At 40.3% G+C, this 25,756-nt stretch overlaps 1 pseudogene; it reads left to right on the forward strand.

The window, feature by feature from the left end:
* The first annotated feature begins 2,501 nt into the window (after positions 1-2,501).
* LOC139169410 (membrane protein MLC1-like) lies at positions 2,502-3,751 on the forward strand (annotated as a pseudogene).
* Positions 3,752-25,756: the final 22,005 nt, after the last annotated feature.

The raw sequence follows: 25,756 nt of genomic DNA on the forward strand, positions 1-25,756 counted from the left end.
CCGATTGTGAAACCCTTAGAGGAGGCGGAGTTGCCATCTTCTATTAAAAAATCACTAAACCTAAAAAATATTCATATTAAATATCACCCACTTCCAGAAACCATCATCTGCAAACTGACCAGTACATGAGCACACAATAGATTCAAACTCAATGGAAACCGCTCCAAACTCAATTGCAGAAAATATGACTTCAGCAACAGAGTGGTCAATGCCTGGAATGCACTACCTGACTCTGTGATACTGCTTTCATTATAGATAGATGGATGGATGGATGGATGGATGGACGGACGGACGGACGGACGGACGGACGGACGGACAGACAGACAGATGATAGGCAGGCAATAGGAAACTGGTTTGGGTGAGGAGAGTGTGGAACACACATGAATTCATGTAAAAAAGCAGAGACTTTAGCCATGAGGCCACATTGCTGAAACTGTTAACTCTACTCTGCATCAACAACCAATTTTTTTCTCAATTTTTCTTTTAACAATAACACCTGTCTGAAATGTGGCAACAAGGCAGAAAACAGAGAATTATTACACTTATCTATTGCCAGACTACTTTTTCTTTCTAAACAAAGCCTGCAAATATTCTCAAATAGAAATGTATTTTTTATTTCTAATTAAATAACATTTAAAAACTATAATTACTTTTGAAAAACCTTTCTGTAAAGAAAAATGCATGTAGATTTTTCAGTTTAATATCTTCTCAAAGATTTGTTTCGAAAGCCTAGTTAGCTGAAAATGAGTTTGTCAAGTGTCAATCATACAAATCTAAGGATACAGGAAATTAGTGTTAGAAAGTCACAGGATGATTTGTATTGCTGGTTTCTTCTTTGGAAGAGATTTTTTTTTGCATTTTTATTTTCCAGGTTAGAGATGTAACAATAGCTGTTAAACACACTTTTAACAATAGCCAGTAAAAGTTAGATAGCTTTTTTTGTCATTGGCAAAGTTGCATTCTTTTCAAAATTTTAGCATGTCTTGACTGTTTGGCATGTTTTCTTAAAATTGTCCGCTTAGAATTCTAAGTATCTAACTATGCACAGAGAGTCTGTGCATTATTTCATCACAAGACCAACATTGCAATATCATGTTTCTCATCTAAATACACAGCCATACTCTCAGGTGAGCTCGTGAAGGATGTCAGTTTAAAATGTGGTGAGTCTTTTTATCTGGCTTGCAGCCAGAAGTGGTCTGGGTTGTACCCTAGGAAAATGCATAATGTTAGACTTCTAACTGGTACACTAAATTCTGCTTCATGACTTTGATGGGGGGCTTAAATAAGTAGGAATTGGTTGGTTGGTTGCTTAAATAACCAATTTAATGTTTTATATGGATAATCCCCAAACCCCCACTGATAAAAAATTGATAACATTTATCAGTATTTTTAATCATAATGGATTCCACAGTCCACCAGATATTTATATTGAATTTGGCATTTTTATCTATCAAGTCTTTCCCAAGGAATTGGGATAGGCACATGTTGTTTGATGCTGTTAAAATTATTATCACATATTGCAACCTGTTCCAGGTAAAGCTGTCCTTTGCAACTGACTGATGGTGACTTTCTCAATGCTGATTGTGTTCAAGTGGTGCTTTGATTGTTTTGGGATTGTACCTTGTTGTGGTTGGCTTCAGGCCAGCTCCTGTGGTGGCTGATTTTGACGCAGAGGAGTGGGAGCCGTCTGGCTGGAGGACAAATCAGACAGTGAACCAGAAGCAGAGACAGGGAGAGACATGGAGCAGGAAGGGACTGGAGAGACAGAGAGGGGAATGGATTCAGTCAGCTCTGCAGCCAGAGGTTCATCTGAATCAGAAGGGGAAGAGTTAATGAGTAATCCTATTCTGAATGCTTGGGTCCGGAGAATGCTGGGAAGACAAGAGCAGCTGCACAAACACAAAAACAAATTATAGGGCATAGGTGATAAGAATGATGCTGCAGCAAACTTTAAAAAGGGGAGGGTTGGAGAGATCTGTGTGGGAGATTATCATTCAGCTTTGGAGAGAGACATTGATGCATTATGGTTTTGTTTTGGCCTTTGGATCTCTCTGACATTCTGACATTCCAATTGTGAGTTATTGCTGGTTGCTGTAAGCCTGAAAGGCTCCTGCACAGACTGGAGTAATTAACTCTGACCTATTGCCTACTTAAACTCACATTGCTCTGAAACTTCGTGGCTTGCAGTTTTCTGAACATAAAGAACAATCCTTGTTTGATTTTTAAAAATCTGAGTGGGTGTGTTTATTACTTTGTTCTTGGGTGGCTTGAGGCCAGGCAGAACATACCAAGGCACTGATTACTATTGGAACTAACTTTGCTTTCTTTTTCTTTTTTTTTTACCCATGCCTCTCCTCACCGCTACATGGCCACAAAGTGTAGAAGAAAAATATTCAAAGAGTGCATGAATCATTTACAAAGTGAGACTATAAAAAGTATCCAGATAGTTTTACTCCCCAAACTCTTCAAAGTTGACTATTAAATTTCTCAGTTTAAGCATTATGACAAGGAAGAGTTATGATAGGATGCCAACTTTGGAATGTGGAAAACAACAAAAATGGAAGTTATGTTCCAGATATTAAATCTAGCAATCTTCTGCTCTCCAAAAAAAATAATCCTTGTTTCTTTTATAAAACATGGATTTATTCACTGCTGATGGGGACTTGTGTTCTTGTTACCTCTGGCTTTTCTTTTTATTTGGGGAATGTTTTTCTATCTGAAATGGATTATTTGCGCTGTGCAGCAGGTTCATGTATTTCCTCAGCAGCAGTGAGTTTTACCATAGCCAGAAACAAAGTTAATGTGATATACCTGATTTTCAGTTTATATTTGTTTCAACATTTGCTATTACAACAACATGTTTAGTTTGGTTTGGATGCAAGCTTGTCTTAATGCCTACAGCAATAAATATACATTTAAACCTGATTAACTGCTAACTGTAGTTCAGCAGTTCAAATCTCACTACGGGTTCAAGGTTGACTCAGACTTCCATCATTCCAAGGTGGGTAAAATGAGGACCCAGATTGTTGGGGGCAATATGCTGATTCTGTAAACCAGTTAGAGGGGGCTGTAAAATGTTATTGCTCTTCTCCTTATTCTGCTAGAGATTTTCATGTTTTACTGTAATAAGATCTGCTAGATCTAATGAGGAATGCTGCAGGGAAAAAAGAACAATTATTTATGATACTACTAGTACATTGAATAATGTCAACTTCTTAATGCGGATTCTAAAATTATATTTGGTTGTGGAAGTAATTATTTGAATTTCTGCAGTGTTTCGAGAAATAATTGCCTTGCATATGGATGTGCTAATTTCTGGCCCGTACCTTTCGGTCACTTTCTTTTGGATCTTAGTTGCTGGTTTTCCCAGTTCTTTTGCAAGTCATGTTACTGCTGAATATGCAAGCAAATGCTTGGTGTAAGGTCTTATTGCCATAAGCAGTGTTACATCACCCTTATTATTCACAGCTTCAGGATACTTATGTTTCAGTATAATGCACATTGTGGACATGATTACAAATTACTATCCAGCAACAGTTCAATCTTGCTTCTAATGCTGACACTATTGGTTCAAGCTATTCTGACAAATGGGACAGTCATACTCTGTGTAAATTTTAAAGCAAAAATGAAAATGCATGACTCATTATGGGTAGGGCCGCTCACAAACAAACAAGAATACAAAACAACAGAGGCCTCCAATACCTCTTTTGCCAAAGCTTGGAAAGTAGTTATAGTGCAGATGGCTCAGTAATCTGCACTAGGGAAACTGAACCAGGAAGATTTTAGGGCTAATTAATCTTTGTTTACAAGAGCTGTGGTATTAGATGCAAAGCAATTAATTTCATAGCAACTCCATTGACTAGAATGGCTTGAAAACAATTCTTGCACCAGAATATTATCAATAAACAATAACATCCTTTAAAAGTAATACATTGATCTAATAGCATGCACATTTGATTTTAGCTCATCTTAATTTCAATGACTTTATTTACAAGCTGTTATTTTAAACAGTAACATTGTTAAATAAATATTTTGACCATATGAACAGTTAATGAAAGTAACTATGAATTAGTTTTGTTATTTCAAGAAACTAATACAATTTATTTATCATCTATCTATCTATCTATCTATCTATCTATCTATCTATCTATCTATCTATCTATCTATCTATCTATTGGAGCAGCTCACAACATGCAATACAAACAATATGTATACAAATCTAATAGTTAAAACAGTAAGCTAAAATCCCATTATGTAAAAAAACAGTCAGTCTACTCAATCACATCCACCCATAACATTTGATGGTCAGAGAAGAAGGAGGCATGATCTATCTGCTCCATGCCTGGCGACATAGATGGGTCTTAAGGGTCTTGTGAAAGGCAAGGAGGGTGGGGGGCAGTGTGAATCTCCAGAGGGAGCTGATTCCAGAGGGCAAGAGCCCCCACAGAGAAGGCTCTTCCTCTGGTCTGGTCGACGGAACCTGGAGAAGGCCAACTCTATGGGACCTAACCGGCCGCTGGGATTTGTGCAGCAGAAGGCGGTCCTGTACGTAATCTGGTTTGATGCCATGTAGGGCTTTATAAGTCATCACCAACACTTTGAATTGCATCTGGAAACCAATCGGCAGCCAATGCAGGCCATGGAGTGTTGGAGAAACATGGGTGTATCTGGGAAGACCCATGACGGCTCGCGTGACCGCATTCTGTACAATTTGAAGTTTCCGAACACTCTTAAAAGGTATGTAGAGAGCATTGTAGTCGAACAGTTGCTGATATTTGAGTGATATAAAATTTATGCACCTTTGTAACAAATATATTTTACCCATAATCTTTTGCTGATGTTTTATTTTAAGTTAAACTTGTTTTTATTTTTGGATAAAATAAAAATCGTTATTGCAAGTCGGTTCTTTAAAAAAAAATGATTTCTTTGCCAAAATCATTCTGCTTTTAGTTGCAGGTCTTCACATTTTACAAGACTCTTTAGTTCTTTATCTTTTAATAATAATAATAACAATAACAACAACAACAACAGAGTTGGAAGATGTTGAATATGTACATGGTTTAATGTAAATAGTTCAAAATTTAAATATATCCTCCTGATTGGTTGTTCCGTTTAAGTGGGAGAGCTGTTGCTGGAAAAAAGAAATATAAATATCGGGAGCCCACGCTCGAGTTCAGTTTGCACCTAGATACTTTAGTAGCTGTTCAAGTATAGAGTTATCTTCTGACTAAAGAAAAATAAATCTCTTTTGTTTTCACCCGTCTTGGGTCATTTACTTCAGAAGGAACCTTGGAGATCTTCTAGTCCAACCCCTTGCTTAGGCAGGAAACCCTACACTACTTCAGACAGATGATTATCCAACATCTGCTTAAAACTTCCAATGTTGAGGCATTCACAACTTGTGGAGGCAAGCTGTTCCACTTATCAACCATTCTGACTGTCAGGAAATTTTCCCTTAGTTCTAAGTTACTTCTCTCTTTGTTCTCCTCTCTTCTGCTGTTTCCAGGTGCTGCCATGTCACGATCCAGACTTTTTCTTTTGACTTTATTTCCGACAATTGTTAAGTCAGGGTCATTACATTGCTGATTAGAATTCTAAAGGCCCAGTTTTTGTAGTTATTATTAAGTACATAGGAATGCAGCCTGCAATCAAAACAGAGCTGGTACTGGGTTTAAATTTTCTTCTGCAATTTATTCAACTACCCCTGTTCAGCTTTTGAGGGTTTGAACCATTCTTGGGTTTGTTTGTTTGTTTGTTTTTAACAAAAGGAACACTTCAATTCAACGATTGGTGTCAAGAAGACAAGTCATCTCTTGAATGGTCTTCTTGAAATCCAAAGACACATACACATCATGGGCAAATACTTCTCATGACATTCTTTCCGATCAGGAGGTAAGAGCAACCAGGGAACTCCTCAAACAAATAAAAAGGCAAGCAGAAAAACTTCACTCCTTACTCTCCCTCCCATGTCTAGAGCACCTTGGGAACAAGGTAGACAAACAGAATATCTATAAACTTTCAAGGAAACAGGAAGATCAATTCTGGCCCAGAATTGTTCTGTTGCATACAGGGATACCTCCTGCATTAGAATATTAAAAATTCTAAATGAGTGCATTAAACTTAATGCTACTTTTCTGTTTACAGTACAAATAGGGTTTGGTGGGTAGGGCAGTTGGCCTGAAAAGGAAGGCTCTCAGGTTTGTGGTTTGGTTATGTGAACCACTAGGCAAATATTGTTTCATTTGTCTTTTAGGAGACGACAGCCCTTTGCCTTTAAACCTAAAGAATAAGCAACCTCAGCCTCTAGGGGAAGGAAATGGCTCAGCAAGGCAAGCTTGCTTCGGTTGCAGGTGTTTTCCAGCCCAGCATGCAGGACTGGAGTTTCTTGGCTCATGCCCTCCAGAGATAACCAACTGTCACCATGAATTGTGTCTTGGGCTGCAGAAACCACAGTTCATCTAACAGCATTTCTCACCATGAGGGCATGTTATCAGAACAGGCACGGTTTTATTTCCCACGACATCTAACTCCTATAGGTCAGATTCTAACCACCGTCTGGCAAGCTGTAAATTCTTGATAAAATGTACAAGGGCAAAGTCTGCTCAAAGCAAATGGGATCTTCACCTCAATGCTCCAGTTCCATGAGTTAAGGAACACAACCCAGACAATCTCCAGGCAAAAGATAACATTCCATACCTGTTTATTGAATATCGTCAATTGTCCTTTCTCCTAAAGCAGGGGTAGGCAAAGTTGGCTCTTCTATGACATGTGGACTTCAACTCCCAGAATTCCTGAGCTAGCATGATTGACTCAGGAATTCTGGGAGTTGAAGTCCACAAGTCATAGACGAGCCAACTTTGCCTACCCTGGCCCTAAAGATTGATCTATGTTTTTGTATGTATAGTTGACTGTGTGTGTGTGTGTGTGTGTGTGTGTGTGTGTGTGTGTGTGTGTGTGTAAGAGAGGTGGGGGAAGGGAGGGGGAGGAACGGAGATAGATTGAGGAAGGCAATGCAGGACCCTAATAGGAATTCCTACTTGGGAGAAAGATGCTTGCTATTTTTAAGGTATTATTCTATCAGTGCTGATACAGGTGTTTCTCTATCTGCTGAAAATTCCACATGGGTGTCAGGAGAGGTATCCATCCAGTAAAGGCTCAGCTCCATTCAGTCGTCCCAACTTCATAGCAATAAAAAAAGAGATTGCAGTGTTGTAAAAAGAAAAAAAATCTATCAAGACTAAATATTCTATTGCTTTCTTTGGCTATGATTTGAGGTTAGTTAAGGAAACACTCCACTTGGAGCAGAAAGAAAAAGTGGTATTGAGATAAAAATTGTATGCTGTGTTATAGGTGAGGACCAAAGTAGTAACTCTCAACTTATGCTACATGCTACACCACTTCATATACCAAAGCATCTTGAAGGGAACACAATGAAAATAATAAGAAACATAAAAACTGTGTAGTGTAAAGTAATGTTTAATAAAATATTTACTGAAAAAAGAGGGCAAAAGGAGAACTGTCTATCAACATTCTTATCAGGACGTCTGGTTGAGGAAGTAAGTTTATCCTAGATGCATAAAAGATGATTTAGCAAACACATCCCTAAATATTAGGAGCATTCCAAAGCAGAAGAGGACTACAAATAACATTTTATCCCTTAATCTATTGTGTCCATATCAGAGGTGGTTTCTTCTCATTTTAGACCGGTTCTATAGTAACTTGGCAGCCTCGATCGCTAGAATCGGCAATGACCCAGGTCTGCCACGCCCCCATAACACAATAGACGCCACCATCTTGGTTTTTTCTTCTGCTCATGTGCAGAAACTGTGTTTTAAGCACTGTGCATGCACACATGCAAAGTACACATTCGGCATCCAACGCCCACATCCATGCATCGCATCACTGAGTGAACCAGCAGTGAAGAAAACCAGAACCCACCCTGGTCCATACATACCAAATCTATTGCTTTACATAAAGTGCTTGTAAAAGTGTGGTAAATGGCTAATGATGGGCACATTGCTAGTTGTTATTGTCATAACCAACATCCCTTCCTCCAGCAACTAGCATGACATTGATTTTCAAGTTGTCCTAAGGAAGACATTTATGTTCTGCCACAGACAGAAACATATCTTAGCCCAGCTCTTAATCCAGTATAAGGCAGGTAACACTCATTGTGCCACAATGAAATGCAAACGATCAAGGTTAGGTTTAGGTTTATTGGATTTATATGCCGCCCCTCTCCGCAAACTCGGGGCGGCTCACAACAATAATAAAAAACAGTACAGTACACAATACCAAATCCAATGCCCACCCATCCAGTTCCAATTTAAATTAATAATCTCATAAAAAACAGTATATATAAAAAACAGGCACACAGTCAATCAATCAACAAAACAACATGGGCAAGGGGGAGGTGTTTTAGTTCCCCCATGCCTGACGGCAAAGGTGGGTCTTAAGGAGTTTACGAAAGGCAGGGAGGGTGGGGGCAATCCTAATCTCAGGGGGGAGCTGGTTCCAGATGGTCGGGCCCCCCACAGAGAAGGCTCTTCCCCTGGGTCCCGCCAGACGACATTGTTTAGTCGACGGGACCCGGAGAAGGCCAACTCTGTGGGACCTAACCGGTCGCTGGGATTCGTGCGGCAGGAGGCGGTCCCGAAGATATTCTGGTCCGGTGCCATGAAGGGCTTTATAGGTCATAACCAACACTTTGAATTGTGACCGGAAACTGATCGGCAGCCAATGAAGACTGCGGAGTGTTGGAGTGATATGGGCATACTTGGAGAAGCCCATAATTGCCCTCGCAGCTGCATTCTGCACGATCTGAAGTTTCCGAACACTTTTCAAAGGTAGCCCCATGTAGAGAGCGTTACAGTAGTCGAGCCTCGGGGTGATGAGGGCATGAGTGACTGTGAGCAATGACTCCCGGTCCAAATAGGGCCGCAACTGGTGTACCAGGCGAACCTGGGCAAACGCCCCCCTCGCCACAGCTGAAAGGTGTTTTTCTAATGTGAGCTGTGGATCAAGGAGGACGCCCAAGTTGCGGACCCTCTCTGAGGGGGTCAATAATCCCCACCCCCAGGGTGATGGACGGACAGATAGAATTGTCCTTGGGAGGCAAAACCCACAGCCACTCCGTCTTATCAGGCATACTAGCACACATTCCCATATACAAAACCCACAGCCACTCCGTCTTGTCTGGGTTGAGTTTGAGTTTGTTGACACCCATCCAAGCCCCAACAGCCTCCAGGCACCGGCACATCACTTCCACTGCTTCGTTGACTGGACCTGGGGTGGAGATGTACAACTGGGTATCATCAGCATATTGATGATACCTCACCCCATGCCCTTGGATGATCTCACCCAGCGGTTTCATGTAGATATTAAATAGCAGGGGGGAGAGGACCGACCCCTGAGGCACCCCACAAGGGAGAAACCTCGGGGTCGACCTCTGACCCCCCACTAACACCGACTGCGACCGACCGGAGAGGTAGGAGGAGAACCACTGAAGAACAGTGCCTCCCACTCCCAACCCCTCCAGCCGGCGCAGAAGGATACCATGGTCGATGGTATCGAAAGCCGCTGAGAGGTTAATGAGCACCAGGACAGAGGACAAGCCCCTGTCCCGGGCCCGCCAGAGATCATCCATCAACGCGACCAAAGCAGTTTCCGTGCTGTAGCCGGGCCTGAATCCAGACTGCTGAGGACCTAGATAATCGGCTTCATCCAAGGACCGCTGGAGTTGAAGTGCCACCACCTTCTCGACAACCTTCCCCATGAAGGGAAGGTTGGAGACTGGACGGTAGTTATTAAGCACGGCTGGGTCCAGGGAAGGCTTCTTGAGGAGGGGGTGCACAACCGCCTCCTTATAAAGTGGCGGAAAGGACCCCCTCCCCAAGGAGGCGTTGACAATCTCCTGGACCCAGCTCCGTTTCACCCCTCGACTGGCCGAAACCAGCCAAGAGGGACACGGATCCAGTAAACAGGTGGCGGAACTCACAGCTCCAATGGCCTTGTTCACTTCATCAGGTGTCACCAAGTCAAACTCCTCCCAGACAGATGGACAAAGACGTTTAGCCCCAGTCACCTCTACTGACTCATTGTAGGTCGACTCTGTCAACAGGGAGTCTAACCCAGCTGGAAATAGTTTTCCATGTGAAAAAAATTAAAAGTTGCGTAAGTGATAGCCCTATGCATTGCTTGCTTGGAGAAAGAATATGATAGAAACACAGTTTTAAAACAATCATCAGCAGGCTTCTACAATTAAACTGATGGGAAAACACGATGAAATAGAATATCCAGAACAATGCTGTATAGTTGCTTGGAAGGGTGACTCATTAATTTTATTGAAATGTTAGTATTATTTGATGACAGAGGATGATAGGAAAGATCAAAATATACTAGATGATCCATTAATTCCATTTAGGTTTTTGTAGGATTCGTAAATATATACTTCCCATAATGATACTTCCCATATTTATACATACTTCCCAGATTTATACAACAGGTGAATCAGAAAATAGCCATGCACCAAATCCATGTTTTTTAGAAAAGAAAAGCTGTACATTCAAGAAAAATTGCTTGTGTTTTTGTAACCTAAAAATTAAATCGCTCTATATAGTGGGATCACAATCTCCCTCTTCCTGCTTGTTATACCTCTAGCTATGCAGGCAAGCATTCTGCTTGCTTTTCCTACCGCCTGACTGCACTGTTCACCCATTTTGAAACTGTCAGAAATCACTACCCCTAAATCCTTCTCTTCTGACATTTTTGCTAACACAGAACTGCCAATGCAATACTCAGATTGAGGATTCCTTTTCCCCAAGTGCATTATTTTACATTTGGAAACATTAAACTGCAGTTTCCATTGCTTTGACCATTTATCTAGTAAAGCTAAATCATTTGTCATATTACAGACGCCTCCAGGAATATCAACTCTATTGCACAGTTTAGAGTCATCGGCAAATAAGCAAACCTTCCCTACCAAACCTTCCCCTATGTCACTCACAAAGATATTAATAAGAATAGAACCCAGAACAGACCCTTGTGGTACACCGCTTGTAACCAGTCTCTGCTCAGAATACTCGCCATTGACAACAACCCTCTGATGTCTACACTTCAGCCAGCTGCAAATCCACTGAACTATCCAGGGATTAAGTCCAATCTTCACTAATTTATCTATCACCTCTTTGTGTGGAACCATATCAAAGGCTTTGCTGAAGTCCAGATAGGCAATATCCACAAATAGAGCTTTACTAGTGGGGCTTACCAAAATAATGTCCTGACTGCCAACTTTATCTAATGATAGAATCTGACATAATCATAAATATTTAGAAAACATATGGTGATTATTTTCAAATATATGTGTTTTCTGTTGCATTATATTTAGGATGAGTTAAAAAACTAAACTAAACTAAACAAAAATCTTGGAACCTCCATGCCATATTCTATGTAAATAGCCAGTTATTTTGGTCTACTTCGTTCTTTCCTTTGGGTTTGTTGCAAAAATTCAGCTTCATATGCACATGACTGCATTTGCAAAAACACAGTCTTTTGTAGTGTGACGTATTGCCCACAATTTGAAGCTTTACTTTCACCTAAACTTTCAAACGTTATCACTGCATAAAACACATAGATGATAAAGTCCCAGAACTGTCTGGAATGTGAGTCTGAAATCTGGTTCTCAAGATCAGGAACCAGAAGAGATCAGAATTACAATACTATGAAACTCTAACTCATTGGCTGCCTGTTGTCTTTCTGTATACATCTGGTTGGTGACTGTGGGAAACAGGAAGCTGAATCTGATGGATCTTTGATCTTATCCAGCATCTTCTTATATCCTCAATTATAACAATAAACAGTATTTAAATAGTGTCCTGTGAAAAGGTCTAGGGGAAAAAAACAATGCATGGATACTGGGAAAGTAGGATTCATCGATTTTCACTAATTCAGCTTAATGCGGGGCAGAGGTGTGGGGGAGGGAGGAGCGAAGATTTTGAAAATGAAACAGATGAATCAAAACCCCACCCTCCATTTATTGGTGAATTCATTAGGACAAAGGCTCTGTGAATCATTTTATTTTATTTTATTTTCAGGTTGTTTAACTGGAGGACTAGTTGCTTTTTTACCAAATAAAACATCCACCTGCTCTTGCTCTGATATTCTCCATTTTCTATCTCAGTCTTCAAACAGGTTGTATACTAATGACTACTTAAAATGTTTGTGGATGTGATGAAATTGGGATGAGAAAACCTGGGCTTCCAAATCATTCTTTAAACTAGGACTGAGCAACCAATATATGATCCCCTCTTATTATTTGAACTCTTCACCATAATGAAGTTCCAGAAGTCTCTAAAAATATGGCTGTTCTTTTACGGCTTGAAGGAGGGTATTTATGGAGACCTTGCTAATTTGGAGAGGTTTTAGAATATCACAAATGATTGTCCTGATTCTCTCTCTCTGCCTCCATTTCTCCCTTAATTTAGGTGGTTTGAATAATAGACAGACAGACAGATTAGATAGAGCTAGCTAGATAGATGATAGTTAGATGATAGATAGATAGATAGATAGATAGATAGATAGATAGATAGATAGATAATGATAGATATAGATCAGATATGTCAAACCCAATTTCACTGAGGGATGCATCAGGGAGCCAGGATGGGTGTGGCCAACTCAACATCACTCATGTCAGGGTCAACTGTGGTGGCATGAACACTCTGCCAGCAAAAATGGGCACCAAGGGTCCATTTTCAGCTGTGAATCCTGCAATCCGCTGCCAGTGAAAACAGGGCTTGTGAGGGCCACCCACAGCCCTCCCAAGCTCCATTTTAACTGGCAGAGGCACTGCGGGATGGTCCTCTGTTTTTTCCAGGGCAGCCCCACGGGCCAAATCTGGCTCCAGAGCAGTGATGGGCTACCAAAATTTTTACTACCATACTATGGGCGTGGCTTATGCATTTTGTTTCAATATCTTTCAGTGTAAATTGGATGCTCTGGGGTGGAGCTCCAAATTTTGCTACCGGAACTGCATTCCCGACCGTTCCCATAGGAGCCCGTCACTGCCGCAGAGCCTTTAGTTTGACACCAGAGAGACAGAGAGAGGGAAGGAGAGACAGAGGGTGGGAGGAAGAGAGAGAGAGAGTCAGGATAAATAAATTCATTGTGTGCCACCAGGTTGTTGTCAACTCTCAGGGACCACATAGATTTGTTCCATAATAGTACAGTAATAATAAAAATAAGAATAATAATTCCTAATCAGAGACCACATAAATTTGTCCCATAATAATGCAATAATAATAAAAACAAGAATAATAATTCCTAATCAATGTGTCCAATAGTTAATGGTTAATAACAAGACTTGGATTCTACCAAGTATTAGAGACAGTTTGCCTTTCTGCACAGTTCCACCATAACATTTAATTTTTCTATCTATTTCAACATTTCTCTTGTAATAAATTAAAACTAAAAACAGAAATGTTCTGCCTGTCTTCTCCCTCCTTGCAAAAAAAATGATATTAATTTTGTAGTTAACTAGTAGAAATTAGTCTTAATATGTTCCAGGATGAAAGTCATTAGCGAATGACAATATTCTTATTCAGAACTGACTTGATACCTAACAATCTTTGTTCATGAGTATTCAGGGGGAAATTTTATTAGTATTCCCAGAATTTTCTTCACCTATTAATTTACACCATGTTATTAACACTGTACATTCATGCTCTATTACCCTTTGGAAATTTTTATCCCTAGCATACAGAAATGCTGTACTCAATATATATTAATTGAATGTGAACATTTCCTACACACAGTTACACATCCTGTATGTCTTTCTTGAAGGTACTGCTTTCAGATCAATTTCTTACCTCTTGATTTGCAGAACAGGAAAGCAAATAGTCAGGAAGGAAGGTAAGCAATTGTATAGTTAACAGTTATACTCAAAAGGAAACATTTAGGTATAATAACAATAATACATTAGAGCCTCTCTAAGTGGTTTACAGAGTCAGCATGTTGCCCCAACAATCTGGGTCATCATTTTACTGACCTCAGAAGTATGGAAGTCTGAGTCAACCTTGAATCTGGGGAGAGTCGAACTGCCAAACTGCTGGCAGCCGGCAGTCAGCAGAAGTAGCCTGCAGTACTGCACTCTAACCACTGCACCACCCCAGCAAGAATTTTTTCATGCTATATAATTTTACATAGAATGAAAAAAGTTCTATGAATGGTACTCATCTTTAGGAAATTCCAACATCAATGCAAGGCTCTCCAGTGATTAAAAGGAAGCACAGAATGAGTCAGAAAAGAGACAAGAAAAGAGAATCGTAGCCTGAATTAAAGTGTTATTGGATAAATGATACTACCTCACTGAAGGTAGTAGACCCGGGCTATCAAATTGCTAATCTGTTCTGTTGTTATTTTTTAATCAGATGTTGGCATTATCTGCCACTAATTACTTTTCCATTTCCACTTGTAATTATTCCATTGAATGTTTGTAGTGAGAAGCTGAAAATGAAGCAGATCACTGAGAAAGAATTAATTGTTAATGAATAATCAGCAGTAGGAAGCCAATTTCATTATCTTCAAAGAAGTAGCCAGAGATTAAGTACTAACTCTGCTTTCCTTAAGATTTTTTTTTCTTTTGTGCACAAATGTAAAGTAACTACCAAATAATCAAATCTTAACTTCATCAATTATTTTCTATTATGTGGAGTGATAAGCAATTTTGGTCTTTGTTGTTTAATGTTAACGGTAGAATTCATACTGTGAAATGCTAATTGGAAGGTGTTACATTCGGTGGGTGCTTGGCCCAATTATTACAGCATCTTCATTATTATCGTACGGTCCTATGAAGGATGCATGATGGGAGTTACTAAATTTGCTATGATACAGTCTTCTGATTAATAAATTCAGGATATTATCCAATGAGTTACTAATAGTCTACAACACTGATTTCCATGGAACACAACAAACATACATGAGCATCTATAGGATTACTAATGTGTTAAGAAGAGTTTTTGAAAGTAGCATATTGAAAATGAATGTATTTCTTGGCCTTTAAGTCTTTGTTTTGATGGTTCAAATGCAAGCTTAGAAAACAGAAAACTGTTACTTGTGGTCCTACCTTAGTCATGAAAGTCAGTGGGGCAACTTTGGGGCCATTCATTATCTCTCAGCCCATCTCACCTAGCAGGATCATTGCTATGGAGAAAACGCTAAGAGGAAAATGTATTAGGTATACTTTAGGAACCAGAAGCCTGGACAATCCATCATTAGTCTCATAATGATTTTATAGATTAAAATCTTATTCTCAGCTTTTATTTTTCCTTTCTTATTGAAAGTAACCAAGGTTTCAAAGCAGTCTAGTTATATGGAGTTAATTTTGCATTCATGGAGGGTTCTTTATATGAAAGTGGAATGCAGTGAAACCTATTTTTGGATGCAAAAATAGGTTGACTACTGTTGTGATTCCGTCTGAGGCTCCTCAGGGAACGGCTGAACCTCTGCCGGCTCCATGCTCAGAGGGGGAGGATGAGGAACAGGAGGAGGAGGAGGAGGCCCAGGCAGACGGGGAGGAGGAATATCAGGCCGAGGGAGAGGGAGAACAGCCAGAGTCCCCCGGGGTGGAGCTCTCCCCAGCAAGCAGCATGGAGTCCTTAGATGAAAATGCCCAAGCCATAATCGATCTCAGGCAGAGAAGAGCAGCACAACGAAGGGGACAATTAGCCAGGTATTTCCAGCCCTAAATAGGCAACAGCTGGGTTTGGGTGTGGTTCTCCCCAAAAAGGCTGAAAAGGCAGACCCACCCTTCCTGTATTGTGGAGTATTATCTTTGGAAGTCCTGGGACCTGGCTGTGATCTTTGGCGTCTCTGATTCTGGCTTGTGGCCTTGAAGGCTGAAACCTTGGGGGGAAAGGCGTGGGTCTTATTCTCTACAGTGGTGTGTGTGCCAGCAAGAAGGCTGCTGTATTGTCTGGCCGTCAGGACTCTGCTGTGAAGCCTCATAGCCTGCCTGTTGGAAAGAACAGGTTTTTCTCTGTGTTTATTTTTCAAACTATAAAGTGCCTTTGCTTTTACCAGTGTGTCTGGATGTTTTTTCCAGTTGGTGTTGAAGTCTGGGGGCAACCAGACAGAACAACTACTAGGCATATTATTATATTTTCTATCCCACCTTTCTTGTTGGATATATTGTGCTATTTTATTTTTGATTTTAAACTGAAATTCATAAAAGAGATTTAAAAGCTTCTATAATTCTATTTCTCTCCCCACCCAAATATGGTAAAATTCCAGAATATTTCAATGAATCAAAATTTGAAATTCAGCTAGGGTTGTGTATGTGGGTGGGTGATGAGGTGTAATGTAAATAAGCCTCAGTTCACAAATGTAAATGTTAAGAAATTTGAATATTCTTACTTTAGAATTGCCCATTGCTAACTAAACATTGGAATTTATAATTTGCAGCCTGTGACAGCCTTTCCCAGAACAGCTTCAGGAGAGCAATTATGATGCTCAACAGAATTTCATTAGGCCAAAAGAACTTTCAGATAGCTCTGCTTGTGCAATAAGAATCCAATAATGAAAAATATGTAGTCATTTTTTTTGCATTTATTTATAGGCTCCTAATACCAAAACAAACTTTTTGGGTAGCATACATAATTCTGCATAGTTTTAAGGGTTTTCATTAAACTATAAATGAATTGCCCTTCTGGCTGAAAATCTGTTTTCCTTCACATTCTCTTCCCTCCTGCTTTATCTGTTCCCTCTTAAATTCCACAAGGATTGTGTACATTTTATTTAAGTTGATCCAAAGTGCAGCTGCCCTAGATAAGTTTAGTCCCTTAACATTCGAAGCATTACTAATATTTATTTTTTTTCATTAAATTGTTCAATTTGGATGCATTCCAAATTACTATTTATTTATTTACAAAACCTCTTAATAAAGAGTGGAAACAAGATTAAAATTCTTCCTTATTTAGTATTCTAATGTGAAGTTATTTTAAAGGGCAAACTGGGATTTCCCTAACTTTATTTGAGTCTCTAGAAAATTCATTTTGGTTTCCTTAAAAGGGAAAGCAGGTTAGATGCAGATAAAATAGGCTGGAGAGTTCAGCCCTCCCTAATATTAACTTAAAATCTTAGAATGGAAAGGAGCCATCAAAAACAACCATGCTCTGTGAAGGAGACCAAATGAAAGGCATTTGATGGATGGCTGTCCACCTCTGCTTGCAAACAGCCAGTGAAAATGAGCTTTCCTCTATGGCAATTCATCCCATTTCAAAATAGTTTTCGTAACATTTATTCCAAATGTAACTCCTTATGTTCCACGCTTTGAACTTCAGAAGGACTAACACACACCTGTCTTCTGTGTAACACCCTACACTCTACAAAGCTGGCTGAAGAAAACAAATTCTGGAACACGTGCCAGTTTCCAGAGCTGAACAGATTCCTACATTTCTGTACAATTCCTATGTGGGGAAATGATCTTTTTGAAATTGGCAAGCTGTGAAGTACATTTATGTTATCATTTATTTATTTATATAAATGTACAACTTTTAGGAGCTTGGTCAGGAGTTCTAAGAAGTCCATATACCAAGTCAATCATTCCTATTTAATCATTTTCTGATCCTATGGCAATGATGGCAAATCTTTTTCCCCTCAGGTGCCGAAATAGTGTGTGTGTGCACGCTATTGCACATGCACAAGTGCCCACACCCATAATTCAATCCCTGGGGAGGGTGGAAACCACTTCCCCCACCTCCCCTGGAGGCTCTCTGGAGGCCGGAAAAGTCCTGTTTCCCAACTTCCAGTGGGCACAGTAGGCTCGTGTTTTGCCCTCCCAGGCTCTAAAGACTTCCCTGGAGCCAGGGGGGAGTGTTAAAAATGCCCTCCCCTACCTCCCCGGAGGCTCTCTGGAAGCTAAAAAGACCCTCCCAGAGCTTCTATGTGAACCAAAAATTAGCTGGCAGCACACACATGCACGTTGGAGCTGAGCTAGGGCAACGGCTCGCGTGCCAGCAGATATGGCTCCGTGTGCCACCTGTGGCACCCATGCCATAGGTTCGCCATCACTGTCCTATGGGGGTAGGCTCAAACCCATCCTATTGTGAGCTCCTTTCCACAGTGGCGTTGGCTATTGTTGGCTGTTTTTTTCAACAGAAGGTCTTTGCCACCTGAGAGTATATCTACATCTACATCCTCCCCAGTGAAGGGCTACCAAATTTTTTACTACCACACTGTGGGTGTGGCTTATGCATTTTCTTTCAACATCTTTCAATGCAAATTGGATACTCTGGGGTGGAGCTCCATTTTTGCTACCCCCCCTCCCGTCCAGGCAGTAGCCCACCCTGATTCTCCCTATTTATTGCTAACATTGTGCTGCTGCTACAACACTTTGTAATTTTTCACTAGGTAGGTAAGCATTTGAATTGTTAGGATTTTACAAACTTTATTGTCTCTTTCTTACCATAGGAGACACAAGCTTCCAGCCTTTGTTGACCTCTTTGTTTGAGGGTTTGTTGAAGGAAACTGAAGTAGAGTTATAGTAATTGCATATCAATATGCTGCTGCAGGTAGATTTTGAATCTGTTCTCATTTCATGACGGCTTTCCAAAACTGCCTTCACATCAACCGCATACAATGCATCTCAATATTTGTTAAGCATGTATGATGATGGCCAAAGTGATACGGCATTCCATTTTATGATCAGATCTTGGGCTGAGTTCTTTGTCTCTATCTCTCACACACAGACTTGCCATCATGACATGGAATTGAATGCAAATAAAAATGTTCAATGTTTCTGCCAGTGATTTGCACAGATTACACAGAACAGATTTAATTCCTCTTTAATTTTACAGCCGCTTTTCTATCCAAATTCAGCCACAATGTTCAGGGGCATGCAAATTTCTAGGGGGACAGATTTAGCATTTCTGCTGAAAGGAGGTGCCAGATAATTCAGGTTTTGGCTTAAAAGAAAGTTGGATGATCCAAGACCACCAGCCATTTCATCCAGCTGTAGGAGAGAAAGAGGGAGGGAGGGAGAGGAGAGGGAGAGGAAGAAGTATAGCTGTTCCATGGACTCTGCTGGGACATTTTTTTCTTCCCTCCCCCTTAAACTTTGTCTAGTGAGCAGTCATTCCATTGCAAACCTTTTTCATTCTAACTACAGTGGTACCTCTACTTACGAACTTAATTCGTTCCGTGATCAGGTTCTCCCCGCCTTTTCTGGCCCTATTTCCTCCCAGGAGATTCCTAGAGAGGCCCCACGGAGGCTTATCCCCACCTTTTCCACTCTGTTTCCTCCCTGGAGATTCCTAGAGAGGCCCCACGGAGGCTTCTCCCTGCCTTTTCCTGTTACAGTTTCAGAGGCTCGGGTTTGTAAGTGGAAATGGTTCTTGAGAAGAGGCAAAAAAATCTTGAACAACTGGTTGTTATCTAGAAAAGTTCGTACGTAGAGGTGTTCTTAGGTAGAGGTATCACTGTAATTGCTTTTTCTCTTCTTCCTCTTGTCCCATATGCCTTTCTGGTCCTGGCTTTTGAACTGCAAGGAAGAGGCAAGCTTTATCTTCCTGCTCTTATGAGTAAGCTACTGAGACAAGCATAGAGGAAAATTAATTAAAGGCTTAAGTTTCTACTGATTAACTGACATTATAAACTAGTAGTTTTAATTTTCAATTGATATTGGAATGGTATATTATTACAAAATAACTGTACAATGTTTAGAATATTTTACAGTGATTTTATAAATAAAAAAAGGAACCAAACCATGTATTCTGTCTCTCTGCTGTCATTCCTGACTATACCTAGAAAATATCATATTATTGAAGTAATCCCATCAGAATTATACTGGACAAGGTAATATTAAATAGCTGTCTGCACATAATGTTATTTCTTTTCCACAGTTATCAATATTTCTACTAGCATTGCTTTCATAGACATAAATTCAAATTCAATGGTCCTAGAGATACCTTAGAGATATTGTAGCTTGCTAAAGCAACATTGGTTGTAACATGTATGTCTGTTCATTTGTTTGCTTGTTTGTTTCTGAAATGTTGGTTTTCTTAAATATTATTTCTTAGACCACATTTCTAATCCTCCTCTCTATTGTCAAATGTTTGCCAATTCATAGTGTTCATAGGACTTGTCTTATTGAGGAGTGCGAATCTTGCACAAAGGTATCTTATTAAATAATGTCACCAACATGAAGTTCATTATTATGCAAAAGCCATCCTCCGAACAGATTTGTTAATTGCTACACATTTGCATAATTAATGAACTCTCTGATGAATAATGCCTTTGCAGATTTGTGCGGCATTGTTTTAAAATAAATTATAAAATGCATGTCAAACGAGGAGTGCTTTTTTAGAATCCCATAGCATTCTTGGAAAATTAATTACCAAGTGCTTGTCACATTAAAATGAGTTTGTAGTTTTTGTGCTGTTGGTCTAAAATTAATCACAAAATGAAATGTCAGTTAATTAAAATACACCACTGTGTTGCTTTAAAAACTAAAACTGAGGAAACTCTGGCAAAACTTTGAATACTTTTGTTAGTTATATGGATTTCAGTTTTTATTGCTCTACAACAATTAGAACTGCCTTGGGACTTGTTAATATATTACTATTTCAGTAAACGAAATTTATTTCATTTTATTGCACTTTTACTCTTGAATAATGCTACTGACAAATAAAATAGATAAAGGAATGATATGGGAGAAATGCTTCTTCACTTTTGTGTTTATATTTGATCTTTGTAGCTAATAAAAATATAATTTTTTTAAAAGTTCATTAGAATGTAAATATTTCTTTGAATATAACATTTCCTCTTTCAAAATGCTCCGATATAGCCTCAAAAGCCATAATTCATGCCCAGAGATATTTGTGAAATTTGAGTGAGAACAGATGGGAATAATCCAACTATAAGATTAAATAACATATTATTATTATTTATTAGATTTGTATGCCGCCCCTCTCCGCAGACTCAGGGCGGCTGTCTTGTATTGCTGTCTTCTAGGTTTGTTGAAACTCATACAGTCATTCTCTTCCAACATGATTATAGGAGATGTAATCTCAATGTACCTGGGGGGGGGGGGCACCAGATTAGGGAAATTTACTCTATTAAAATTTTAAACAGATTTTTAAAATTATTTTTTAATGAGCACCTGAATAACCATCTAACCTACGTAATCTTTGAAAGCATTTTCCTGACTTCTTGCTTGAAAAAAATAGGTTTCATTTAAAACAGTACACTTGTCGTAATAAAAATAACTATAGCAGCAGCACTCCAGCAAGCACTAATGCACATTTCAAAATACAGATGCAAAAGTTTCCACAGTTTGGGGAACTACAGCGGTACCTCTACCTACAAACGCCTCTACTTACGAACTTTTCTAGATAAGAACTGGGTGTTCAAGATTTTTTTGCTTCTTCTCAAGAACCACTTTCCTGAGCCTCCGAAACTGTAACTGGAAAAGGCAGGGAGAAGCCTCTGTGGGGCCACTCTAGGAATCTCCTGGAGAAAACAGGGTTGGAAGAGGCAGGGAGAAGCCTCTGTGGGGCCACTTTAGGAATCTCCTGGAGAAAACAGGGTTGGAAAAGGCGAGGAGAAGCCTCTGTGGGGCCTCTCTAGGAATCTCCTGGAAGGAAACAAGGCCTCCACCTTCCCTGTGGTTTCCCCAATTGCACGTATTATTTGCTTTTACATTGATTCCTATGGGAAAAATGGCTTTTTCTAACAAACTTTTCTACTTAAGAACGAATTAAGTTTGTAAGTAGAGGTATCACTGTATATTGAGATGCCTTTTAAAGTCACATGACTAACATATTGGATGTTATTGATTACTGCACAATTCCATTCAGTGTTTTTAGGATTAGAGATAAAGCATTTCATGATTACATCCTTCCATGAAACCAGATCTTACCTCTTTGGTTTTAAGAATGGTGAAGGACCTGACAGCTCATACATACATATGCTTTTGGATATTATGCCAGCAACATATCCATCAGGCGAGGAATGTAAAATCTAGATTCATAAACCTGCTCTCTTTCAATTCTCTTCAGTGGGTGGAGTCCAGATAAGTTACAAAGTTCTTGTGACAGTACATCATATGCATAACTGTGGTTTCCCAACAATGCACTACAGTGCCCAGAGCACCTCAACAAACTCATAGTGGCGTCATGGGATATTTTACTATTTAATAAGCAGGCCCCTTAGTGATGCACAATCTTAGAACTGCTATGGGTACCATGACCTGATAAAGGTTGGAAAACTCTGGTTTAACTCATTCCTATCAAAATCAATAGAAATGGACATGGATTCACAGGAATTAGCTTGTTGTACTGGAACTGAAATAAACAAGTGAAACGTGGAACGTGGAATGTGAAACAGTGGGACAGTTTGCCTCCAGAAGTTGTGAATGTTCCAACAGTAGATGTTTTTAAGAAGATGTTGGATAACCATTTGTCTGAAATAGTGTAGGGTCTCCTGCTCATACAGGGGGTTAGACTAGAAGACCTCCAAGGTTCCTTCCAACTCTATTCTTATTGTTGTTTATTTATGTATTTATTAGTTGGACTTGTATGCTACCCCTCTCCGTGGACTCGGGGCCATAGTACCCTCTAAGCTGAGCAGTGAGCAATCGCTCACTTAAAAATCATAATCAACTCAGAGTTTTCCAAACCTGCCCAGAAGCTGAGAGGGAAAGAGTGAGAGGGAAGGAGAGAGAGAGGAAGAGAGGAAGAGAGAGAAACAGATAGAAAAAAGAGAGGAAGGAAAAGAGAAAGAAAAAGGATGGGAGTAAGGAAGAGAGAAAGAAAATCAAAATCTAGTTTGAAACTAGCTCAACTATTTAAGTTGCTCTATTATGAGCTCACTGTTATAGACACACAGTACAGTATTTTATTTTGAAATTCTCTGAGGCAAAACAGGCTGGGTTTTTTATTTGTTTGTTTGTTTGTTTGTTTGTTTGTTTATTTATTTAATATTTCTGTGCCGCCCAGTCCTGAAGGGACTGCCGCTCAGACACTATACATTCCCGCCCACCCCCCAAAAAAATTAGAGGGAACACTGCTCGGGGCAGCTCACAACATATACCAAAAAATATAACAATACAGTTTATCCAATTAATATACTAAAAAGATTCTTAATATTCTAATTTTAAAACATTCATTTACATTCATTTAATAATCACACTAACGACATTCATTGGACAGGGGAAGGTCTAATGTTCCCAGGCCTGATGGCAAAGATGTGTTTTTAAATTCTTTCAGAAGGCAAGGAGGGTGGGGGCAGTGCAAATCTCCAGGGGGAGCTGATTCCAGAGGGCCGGGCCCCCTACAGAGAAGGTTCTTCCCCCTAGGTCCCGCCAGCTGACATTGTTTGGTCGACGGGACCCTAAGGAGACCAACTCTGTGGGACCTCGCTGGTCGCTGGGATTCGTGCGGCAGAAGGCAGTCTCGGAGATAGTCTGTTCCTATGCCATGTAGGGCTTTATAGGTCATGACCAACACTTTGAATTGTGTCCCAAAACCAATCGACAGCCAATGCGATCTGTGGAGTGATGACGAAATATGGGCCTTGAAAGGCCCATAACTGCTCGCGGGGCTGCATTTTGGACGATTTGAAGTTTCTGAACACTCTTCAAAGGTAGCCCCATGTAGAGAGCATTGCAGTAGTTGAACCTTGAGATGATAAGGGCATGAGTGACCTTGAGCAAAGACTCCCTGTCCAAATAGGGCCGCAACTGATGCACCAAGTAAACCTGGGCAAACGCCCCCTCGTCACAGCCGAAAGATGGTGTTCTAAAGTCAGCTGTTGTTGTTGTTCCAGAATAAGTATTTTGTCAGAGGGATAGTAGCAGTAGTCTTAAAAGGGAGCTGAATAATGCAAGTATCTATGGCCTAGCAGCCCTAGCTATTTAATTTTTCTACAATGCTCTGGGTTTATTGCCTCAATCAAGCACTATGCCCCATAACAGGGGTAGGCAAAGTTGGCTCTTCTATGACTTGTGGACTTCAACTCCCAGAATTCCTGAGCCAATCATGCTACCTCAGGAATTCTGGGAGTTGGAGTCCACATGTCATAGAAGAGCCAAATTTGCCTACCCCTGTCCCATAACAATGAGTTGCAACATTTTTCATATCAATCCATTGTAGGACATTCATATAGGGTTATTTCAAACCTCTGAGCCAGGGGTGGGTTCTAACTTATCTTGCTGCCAGTTCACTTCCTCCCATGCCATGTGGGCATGCCTTGTCGGCATGTGTGCACTTCATGTGCATGCACAGTGCCCCCAAAATAAAAAAAAAATCTCCCCCCAAAAAAGCTGAAAACAAGATGGCGATGCACGTGCAGTGCCAGAAATTGGGCTTCTGCACATGGTCAGAAGGGGAAAAAAACCTGGGGAAAATCCTTTTTTTAAAATTAAAAAAAAAAGATGGCAGCGTCCATGGACCAGCACCAACCAGACTGTTTCTGTGACATCATTGTGACATCACCAGCAGGTTGCTATCAGTTCGGGCGAACCTCTGCTCTGAGCTTAGAATCAGGGGTCTAATCATTCAGAAGCCATTTTGTCCACACTTCCTTTCTCAGGACACTCCCCTCCTTCATTTGTTGTCTATTTCATGGAAAATCATTACCACATCTACACTTCTGCTTTTGACATCACTGGGTCAACTCAAGAATAGCCTGACTAAATTCTCTCCTCCTTTAATCTGCTGTGTGGAAATATTTCTTGTCAATATTGAGTTAAGCACTGTTCTGCCGGGCTCTATGGTATGAGTCTCCCGAAAATTCAAGGGTACAAATTTCAGACACACACACACTTGAAAGTTCAAAAACAATGTTCTTTATCACAAAAATTCAAAAGAAACAAAGCACCCTTTTTGTATTGCAAAGAGCACTCGTCCCCAAACAACCTGGTAGTCTGTACAATCCCCTTAATCAGTCCTTAAATACTTAGCTAGCAGCTGTGAAAGAAAGTCACAGCCCTCCTTCTCCCATGAAGTGAAACACACACACTTTTCTCAGCCTTGGTTTCAAAGTCGTGAAAAATCAACAAAGTTCAGAAACAGCAAGGCACGGTCCTGAAGAACAACGATCAGATAATCTTCCACAAAGGCCAAGCCAGCATGCTGCTATTTATATCAGCAGCTCTAATTACTGGAGCCCCACCCAAACACAGGTGGCCTCTCTTATCTCCTGTAATATGTCCTCAATTGGTCTCTTCGATGCATAATTCTGCGCATGCATGGATCTAACACTTCCTCATCCGAATCGACCGGAGATCATGGAGATTGGCTTCCTGGGCTGTGTGCCAAGACACCCTCTTCCACATCACCCCCACCTTCTTCTTCATCTGAGGAAACTGCACTACCTGACTCTGTCGGCAATAAACAGGCCTATGACATGTTGTTGTTTCCCCTGCATACACCTCCACATTCCTTGGGACAGGAGCTGGGCCAGAGCCAACCACAACAAGCACCAGGGATTGTTATTCCCACCTTACGCCCAGTAGCTTCATCTCTTTCTGGCAAGCCAGTTAGAAGAATTTTGCCAGCCATGGGCTGCTCTCCTTGACTTCCTTCCTTTCCATCCCTCAATTAAAAAAAAAAAAACCTTTGCTGCAGAAAAGGTTGCACCAGGCCTGTTTTATTGCTCGCCCCACTGCTAATGTCTGTTGCAAAGGGACATATACAGGGCTTTATCTGCGATTCTGAGGCAGGAGTTTTCAGTCCAAATCTCTTTTCACCTCTCTGTCCCATTT

The sequence above is a fragment of the Erythrolamprus reginae genome, chromosome 1, assembly GCF_031021105.1.
Source record: "Erythrolamprus reginae isolate rEryReg1 chromosome 1, rEryReg1.hap1, whole genome shotgun sequence".
NCBI lineage: Eukaryota > Metazoa > Chordata > Lepidosauria > Squamata > Dipsadidae > Erythrolamprus > Erythrolamprus reginae.